The 9,344-nt window shown below is 42.1% G+C and overlaps 1 non-coding gene across 1 annotated transcript; it reads left to right on the top strand.

Moving 5' to 3' along the window:
* Positions 1 to 9,133: 9,133 nt before the first annotated feature.
* LOC115804178 (small nucleolar RNA U3) lies at positions 9,134 to 9,344 on the top strand. Its single transcript, XR_004025031.1, has one exon. It is a non-coding gene; the product is annotated as a small nucleolar RNA U3 (small nucleolar RNA).

Here is a 9,344-nt window from a genome sequence, read left to right as displayed (position 1 = left end):
TCCATCTGTTTGCATCATCTTTGATTTCTTTCATCAGTATCTTATAGTTTTCTGAGTACCAGTCTTTTGCCTCCTTAGGTAGGTTTATTCTTAGGTATTTTATTATTTTGATGCAATGATAAATGGGATTCTTTCCTTATTTCTCTTTCTGATCTTTTGTTGTTAGTGTATAGGAATGCAAGAGATTTCTGTGTATTAATTTTGTATCCTGTGACTTTACTGAATTTACTGATGAGCTCTAGTAGTTTTCTGGTAGCATCATTAGGATTTTCTATGTATAGTATTGGGTTAGCCAAAAAGTTCATTTGGGTTTTTCCATAACATCTTATGGAATGAACTTTCTGGTCAACCCAATATCATATCTGCAAACAGTGACAGTTTTATTTCTTCTTTTCCAATATGGGTTCATTTTATTTATTTTCTGATTGCTCTGGATAGGACTTCGAAAATGATGTTGAATAAAAGTGTCAAGAGTGGACATCCTTGTTTTTTTCCTGATCTTAGAGGACTAAGATCCCTGTTGTTCTTCACTGTTAAGAATGATGTTTGCTGTGGGTTTGTCATATAAGACCTTTATTATGGTGAGGTAGGTTTCCTCTATGCCCACTTTCTGGATAGTTTTTATCATAAATGGGTGTGGAAATTTGTCAAAAGCTTTTTTGTATCTGTTGAAATGATTGTATGGTATTTATTCTTCAGTTTGTTAATGTGGTGTATCACATTGATTTACAAATGTTGAAGAATCCTTGCATCCCTGGGATAATCCTTGCATCCCCACTTGATCATGGTGTATGATCCTTTTAATGTGTTGTTGGATTCAGTTTGCTAATGTTTTGTTGAGGATTTTTTTATCTATATTCATCAGTGATGTTGGCATGTAATTTTCTTTTTTGTGTGATATCTTTGTCTGGTTTTGGTATCAGGGCAATGGTGGCCTCATAGAATGAGCTTGGGTGTGTTCCTTCGTCTGCAATTTTTTGGAATAGTTTCAGAAGGATAGTTGTTACCTCTTCTCTAAATGTTTGATAGAATTCGCCTGTGAAGCCATCCAGTCCTGGACTTTTGTTTGTTGGAAGTTTTTGATAACAGCTTCAGTTTCAATACTTGTGATTAGTCTGTTCTTGTTTTCTATTTCCTACTGGTTCAGTCTTGGAAGGTTGTATTTTTCTAAGAATTCGTCCATTTCTTCAAGGTTGTCCATTTTATTGGCATATAGTTGCTTGTAGTAGTCTCTTATGATCCTTCATATTTTTGTGGTGTCAGTTGAAACTTCTCCTTTTTCATTTCGAATTTTATTGATTTGAGTCCCCCCTTCTTTTCATGTTGAATCTGGCTAAAGGTTTATCAATTTCTTTTATCTTCTCAAAGAACCAGCTTTTAGTTTTATTGATCTTTGCTTTTTTTTTTTGTTTCTGTTTCAGTTATTTCTGCTCTGATATTTATGATTTCTTTCCTTCTACCAACTTTGGGTTTTGTTTGTTCTTCTTTCTCTAGTTCCTTTAGGTATAAGGTTAGATTGTTTATTTGAGATTTTTCTTGTTTCCTGAGGTAGGCTTGTATTGTTATAAATGTCCCTCCTAGAACTGTTTTTGCTGCGTCCCATAGGTTTTGGATTGTCGTGTTTTCATTGTCACTTGTCTCTAGGTTTTGTTTTTTTGTTCTTTTTTTTTGCGGTATGCGGGCCTCTCACTGTTGTGGCCTCTCCTGTTATGGAGCACAGGCTCCAGATGCGCAGGCTCAGTGGCCATGGCTCATGGGCCCAGCTGCTCCATGGCATGTGGCATCCTCCCGGACCGGGGCACAAACCCGTGTCCCCTGCATTGGCAGGCAGACTCTCAACCACTGCGCCACCAGGGAAGCCCGTCTCTAGGTATTTTTTGATTTCCTCTTTGATTTCTTCAGTGATCCATTGGTTATTTAGTAACATATTGTTTAGCTTCTGTGTGTTTCTGTTTTTTACAGGGTTTTTTTTTTTTTTTGCCTGTAATTGATTTCTAATCTCATAGCATTGTGGTTGAAAAGATGCTTGATATGATTTCAATTTTCTTAAATTTACCAAGGCTTGATTTGTGACCCAACATGTGATCTATCCTGGAGAATATTTCATGTGCACTTGAGAAGAAAGTGCATTCTGTTGTTTTTGGATGGAACGTCCTATAAATATCATTTAGGTCCATCTGGTCTAATGTGTCATTTAGAAATTATGTTTCCTTATTTATTCTCATTTTGGATGATCTGTCCATTGGTGAAAGTGGGGTGTTAAAGTCTCCTATTATTATTGTGTTACTGGCAATTTCCCCTTTTATGGCTGTTAGCATTTGCCTTATGTATTGAGGTGCTCCTATATTGGGTGCATAAATATTTACAATTGTTATATCTTCTTCTTGGATTGATCCCTTGATCATTATGTAGTGTCCTGCTTTGTCTCTTGTAATAGTCTTTATTTTAAAGTCTATTTTATCTGATATGAGTATTGCTACTCCAGCTTTCTTTTGATTTCCATTTGTGTGGAATATATTTTTCCATACCCTCACTTTCAGTCTGTATGTGTCCCTAGGTCTGAAGTGGGTCTCTTGTAGACAGCATGTATATGGTTCTTGTTTTTGTATCCATTCAGCCAGTCTATGTCTTTTGGTTGGAGCATTTAATCAATTTACATTTAAGGTAATTATCAATAGGTATGTTCCTATTGCCATATTCTTAGTTGTTTTGGGTTTGTTTTTGTAGGTCTTTTTTCTTCCCTTCTTCTTTTTTTCTTTGTTCTCTTCTCTTTTGGTTTGATGACCGTCTTTAGTGTTGTGTTTGGGTTGCTTTTTCTTTTTTGTGTGTGTATCTATTGTAGTTTTTTGGTTTGCATTTCCCATGAGGTTTTGATATAGCAGTCTATAGGTTGTTTTAAGCAGTCTATAGGTTGTTTTAAGCAGTCTATACAAGGTTGTTTTAAGTTGCTGGTCTCTTAATTTCAAATGCAGTTCCCATTTCCTGCATTTGTACTCTTGTCTTCTTACTGTTGCTGGTTTTCATATCATATTTGTGTATGGATGATTTCCTGCTTTCACTGTATGTTTGCTTTTACCAGTGAGCTTTCCCATTTGTGATTTTCTTGTTTCTAGTTGTGGCCTCTTTTTGTTTCTCTGCCTAGATAAGTTACTGTTTCATTCGTAGTAAAGCTGGTTTGGTGGTCCTGAAGTCTCTTAGCTTTTACTTGTCTGTAAAACTTTTGATTTTTCTGTTGAATCTGAATGAGAGGCTTGCTGGGTAGAGTATTCTTGGTTGTATTTTCTTCCCTTTCATCACTTTAAATATATCATGCCACTCCCTTCTGGTCTGTAGAGTTTCTGCTGAAAAATCAGCTGATAACCTTATGGGGATTCCTTATATGTTATTTGTTGCTTTTCCCTTGTTGCTTTTACTGTTTTGTCTTTGTATTTAATTTTTGTTAGTTTGATTAATATGTGTCTCAGCATGTTTATCCTTGGGTTTATCCTGTATGGGACTCTCTGTGCTTCCTGGACTTGGGTGGCTATTTCCTTTCCCATGTTAGGGAAGTTTTTGGCTATAATCTCTTCAAACATTTTCTCAGGCCTTTCTTTTTCTCTTCTTCTTCTGGGACTCCTATAATTGGAATGTTGGTGTGTTTAATGTTGCCCCCGAGGTCTCTGAGACAGTCCTCATTTATTTCTTTTCATTCTTTTTTCTTTATTCTGTTCCATGGCAGTGATTTCCACCATTCTGTCTTCCAGCTCACTTATCCTTTCTTCTGCCTCAGTCATTCTGCTATTGATTTCTTCCAGTATATTTTTCATTTTAGTTATTGTATTGTTCCTCTCTGTTTGTTCCTTAGTTCTTCTATGTCTTTGTTAAACATTTCTTGATCCATACCTTCATTATTTTTCTGAGATCTTGGATCATCATTACTATCATTACTCTGAATTTTTTTTCAGGTAGATTGCCTATCTTCTCTTCATTTAGTTGCTCTTGTAGGTTTTTATCTTGTTCCTTCATCTGCAACATATTTCTCTGTCATCTCATTTTGTCTAACTTATGGTGTTTGTGGTCTCCTTTGCACAGGTGGCAGGATCATAGTTACTCTTGCTTCTGGTGTCTTCCCCTTGGTGGGTGAGGTTGGTCCAGAGGCTTGTGCCATTATCCCCTTGATAGGGGGGTTGACTTGTGTGGTGACCAGAGCCTGCCCTGGATATTGAGCAGGGCCTCCCTTTTGTTGTGTGGTTCTCATTGCCCTTCAGGGGCATGTTCTGCCCCCTAGTTGTTGGAGTAGAGGCCCCCCAATCTGTTTCTTCACTGTGTTTCTGATCTGTGATGCAAGCTAGGCGGGATTAATCACTCACACTAGGAGGGAAGTGACTGAGTATTCCTCTTCTGGAGCTGTTCATCTGTAGGTATTCTCTGTTGTGTCACCTTTCACCCTTTGTGTGAGCTCTCAGATTACACTGTTGTTGACACTGATCTTGGCTACACCTTAACTCTGAGTATGTTAGCAGTTGGCCCTGGTGTCTCTCAGATGATTTCACCAGTCCACCAGCACAGATTCACTGAAGTTGGTCCCAGGATTGCAGTAATCATGGATCTGGACCCACTGTGGGTGATCTTGGGGCAGCTCAGACTCTAGCCTGGCCCAACCCCCATGTGTATATGCCCACAAAGTCTACAGCTGCTAAAGCCAGAACCATCTTGGCTTCAGGAGCACTTTTTGTTCATTCAGATGTCTGTAGGCACTGAGTTTACAAAGCCAGTTGCAGGGGGTGTCAATTCATGGTTTTCACAGCTGCAAGGAGATATTTGAGCTTTTTTTCCTTAGTTGTATGGCCCCCTGTGGCTCAGCTGTGGTTTCAGCTCCATCTTTACATGTGGGCCACCCACAGAGTCTGCTCCCAAGCTGCTCTGGAACACACAAGAGTGCCCTGGTGAAGAGGGTGTGTGGAGGTGGCATAGTGGACAGGGTCATGGGATCCCAGGCAGCAATGGGTGCACATGAGAGCTGGGATCCCCAGGTAAAAGAGAGTCGGCCCCAGCAGCGGCCCTTCCTTGTTCCTGGCCACAGGCATGAGAGAGCCAGCCCTGGTGGCGGCAAGTTGTGTAAGGGAGCCAGAGGTTGCAGGCGCACGAGAGCCAGCCCCAGTGGGGGTCCCTCCCAGTGCCCAGGGAGACAGGGCCAGTATAGGGAGAGAGGCTGCAATGGCAGCCTCTCCCCTTGTGTGTCACTTAACAATGGTGCTTTGTTTCTATGGCAGTCCAGGTTTCCTCCACAAGCATTCCTGGTTGCAGACTTCTTCACTCCCATCCCCTCAGGCCTTTTCCTTGCAGCCAACAACAGCCCTCTTCCAGGGTTTGCTCTCCAAACCCCAGGTTCCAGCACCCAGCCCCCATCTTCACTGACAGACACACATTTCAGGCTGGGATGTACAGGGCTGTGGCACGGACTGTCTGTGTAAGTCTCAGTCTGTCCTGCCTGCACCCACAGCCCAGTTGCTGCACTGTCCTCTGATAGCCCCCAAACCTCCCCTTCTGTCCCAATTGGTTTCGCCACCAGTGAGGGGACTTCCACGGATGGAGGGACCTCTCCTCTCCTTCAGCTACCCCCACCCCTGGGAACAGGTCCTGTCCTTCTTCCTCTTCTCTTCTTTTTCCCTTCTTCTTTCTTTAATCCCACCCAGTTATACAGGGATCTTTCATGTCAGTTTAGGTGTTCGAGGTCCTCTGCTAGTGTTCAGCTGGTGCTCTGTGAGAATCGTTCACTTTGTAGATGTATTCTTGATGCATTTGTGGGGAGAGATGAACTCCACCTCTTCCTACTCCTCCACAATCTTGACCTCCTTCTATACAGCATTTTTGATAGCTGTTTTCCTTCCATGAATCATTATGAAGGTGCAGCAGTGTCTCAGGATTGAGGTCAGCTCTTTTCCTCAAGGACAGGCATTATATGAGAAAACCACCACTTTTTTTTCCACTTTCTGTGACTGCCCCTCCCTCCTGAATTTTTGTTATTACACAAACTAGCCTTTCTAACTATTTGAGTGAGACTTGAATCTTTACATGGTACTCTCTCTTTGCCATGCCTTGCTGGGGCTTTGGAAGCCAGAGGAGGAGGAGAAACTAGAGTCCCTACCCTCAAGGGCCTGCCAGTTGTTTGGGAGAAAAGTCTAGTGCCTCCACTGTGACATTTAGCCAGAAAAGGAAGTAGTTCAGGACCAGAATGGGTGTCGTTGAGTTCAGAGATTGTTGAAGCCAATGATCTTCTCTCTTTCTCTTTTCCTCTCTACACTGAGGACCCTGTGGTGAGGACCTGCCTTATGAGTCCTCTGCCCAGCTCTCAAAGGATACTGCCATCCTGGGGCTACCTTAAGCCTGGTAATGCTCTCCAGGGCCCAGGTAGGGGGCTGATGTGGCAGTCCCAGGCCTGAACCATCCTGATTCTCCTAGGTCACAGATGTTCTCTGCTCTCCTTCCCCCACAACAATTCCCCAGCCATCTACAAGGCACCAACTCCTCCCCCACATCTCATGTCCCTCCTGCTTCTGTCCTTCTTCAGCATCCAGTCTTCTCTGGGCAATGACCTAGCTCCATACTCATCCTGCATGCTGCTGCCATGCTTCTGAAGACAGATCAATCAGTAGTAACCATCATCTGAAGTCCCTCTTCCTTCCCTCCTCATGTCCTGCCCCTGCTTAAGTTAGAGGTGGTACCACATTGTGGTCCTCATTTTACAGTGGACAGAGGCCCAGTAAAGGTGGGCCATGATGTGGATACTAAGTAGCAGTGTCAAACTAGAAGGGGTGTCTCTGGCTCTGATCTATTCACTTAGAGAGATGGGGAACATTTCATTCTTTAAATTTCCTTCTGGTCTAATGTTCCCCATCAACTGTTGTATTTTTCAACTGTTAGCATCTCAGTTATCAACTCTAGCCCACAGCACTCTAACAGGTCTTTGTGAAATGAGCAGGGCCCTGTGGTATGCAGCACTGCCCCCATTTTAGAGATGAGGCCACAGAGTAGGAGAGAGAATTACGTGACTTCCCCAAGTCTCCCAGGCTCACAAATACTCCTTGCTCATGTGTTCCATGTCCTAGTAAATGGCCTCAACTTCTACCCCCAAGGCCCCAAGCAAGAAACCTGGGGCCCATTGCAGATGCTGCCTCCTTCTCCTTTAGCCCCCACATCAAATCGGTCATTACAGCTATCTGTTCTCTCTCATCACTGTCTCAAGATTCTTTCTCCTACTCTTCATTTCTGCTGTATTACTGTCTAGTATTAATTTCTGCATTACTGCATAGTATTGATAAGAAAACAAGACACATCTGTGTTTCAGGGAGGAATCTCTGTCCTCAGACTCATATAAATGAAATATAACTTCATCTAGATTTACTTCAGTTTCTATTTGGAGCCTCACGACCACCAGGAATGCCACTTTCCATAGGAAGAGTGGAAATTTAATTCCAATATATTTTGGTTCATCCCTGCCACACCCCACAGCTCTGTTCCATCTCTCTGATATCACTGCTTGTTCACTGGCCTTGGGTCCTCTAAGATCTCTCTGGAGTCTGAATGCCCTTTCTTCTCCCCACTCACCCAAGAACTCTGCCCAGTTAGTATCATGCATAGACCCTCTCTTCAGGACCCAACAAATGCTCTGGGCTTCAGAATTGGGAACCACCACTGGGAGGCTATAACCATTCCTTTCTGGAATCTTCCTACTCTTCAGACTCCCAACCTCCTCCCAGCCCCACCCCACCCAAAGGAGGTCTTAATTATGGCTTTAGGTTTAAAGGCACTCCCTTTATTGTGGTGTTTACCTCTCACTTAATCTCCTTAGTGAATATGAGCTTTAGCCAGAGACTAGCAGGGTGTTTTCTGCTATTGCTCTTCTTCCCTGAGACAATTAAACTGGACCAACTTCTGGGATGGAGATGGTTGAGGGAAAGATCAGAAAAAAAAATAATAAAGGAAAATACACAGAGGAGAAAAACATCAATTAATATCTCAATTAATATTACTCTAATGCTTGTATTTATTTGTATTTCCTCAGAAGAGGGCTGGTGGAGGGAGGGAACAAAAAGTGCCCACCAAACTGAGAAGGCATCTTGAGATTGAAAAACGAGGCAGGCAGCTCCATATAATCAATGGATCAGTTTACTATAGGGTAACGTACTCACCGGGTGGGATCAGGCAGATGACGATCCAAAAGCCTTAACAAATGCACCCTGCACCACCGAAGGGCCATTGGGACAATTTTATAGTTAACCTAGGGTATGGGGGTACATGCTTGGAAACAGGATATGCATTCCTAAGTCAACATTTATGAATGGGTAACTAGTCTCATGGGTGCCAGGATTACATCAGCAAAGGTCTTCATCGTTGTTTGGGGACTAACAGAGTATAGAGGCAACCAAGTCCTAATGATTATTAAATAATATGTATTAACTACAAAGCCCTTAATAACAGAGAAGTGATTTGCCACATAGTACAGTACTGGGTAGGGTCAGTGGAAGGACAGGAGGAACTCTATGGGCCCAAGATGGCGTCATTTATGCTAATAGCCATACAAGGACCCTATCTCTAGCTCAGATGATTTTATTGTACCTGGGACTTATATAAACTGCCAACTCACCACTTCCACTTAGATATCTAAGAAGCACAATGATACAACATAATTATTGCTGTTTTGAGCATTAAAAATCTCCATTGACACTGAATGCCTGACACAAAGCAGGATTAAAAATAACCTCAAATCTACACTTAAGCCGTATCTGGTTTATTCCAGTATAGGTAGCATCAACTTTCTAGTATCCTCATCACAGAGAGGAGCCCCACACCAACTGGGAAGCTGGTTCTTGTGTGTTGAATAGTTACAGGGTTAGAGGCCATTATCAGTTGGATGATAATCACTTCTTATTGGGTAGTTGTATGGTACTAGCTAATTAAGAACTTTGTGAATTATGCTTTCTTTGAGAAATATTACTTAATGGATTTCAAAGTGCTTTGTTAAATTTGCGGAATGTAATTATAAGAAATATATTCTCCTGAACGACTGTTGGGTGGGGAGTGGGAGAAATCTGTCCATCAACAAAATAGGAATAAACTTCCTAATCTCAACAAAGGCAAATGGCAGAAGCTTAAGACTACACTTTCAGGGACCATTTCTATTGTATGTTACCAGAGAAGTGTTTCTAAATAGCGTCAGGCTTCAAAAACCCTAATGAGCTGTAGTGCTTTTTTCTGAGTGTGAAGCTGGCCAGTAGTGCCACCTGGTGGGCCTACTGCTTGCTCTTGATTGTTCTTTTTTTCCTTTGGGAAGGATAAAAGGGAGAAAACTCAAGCTGAAGGAT

Source organism: Delphinapterus leucas, chromosome 13 (genome assembly GCF_059928025.1).
Source record: "Delphinapterus leucas isolate spDelLeu-1000000601 "Yukka" chromosome 13, BTC_Dleu_Yukka2, whole genome shotgun sequence".
Classification (NCBI taxonomy): Eukaryota; Metazoa; Chordata; class Mammalia; order Artiodactyla; family Monodontidae; genus Delphinapterus; species Delphinapterus leucas.
The sequence above is the reverse complement of the archived record's forward strand: the minus strand, read 5'-3'. Positions and strand labels throughout refer to the sequence as shown.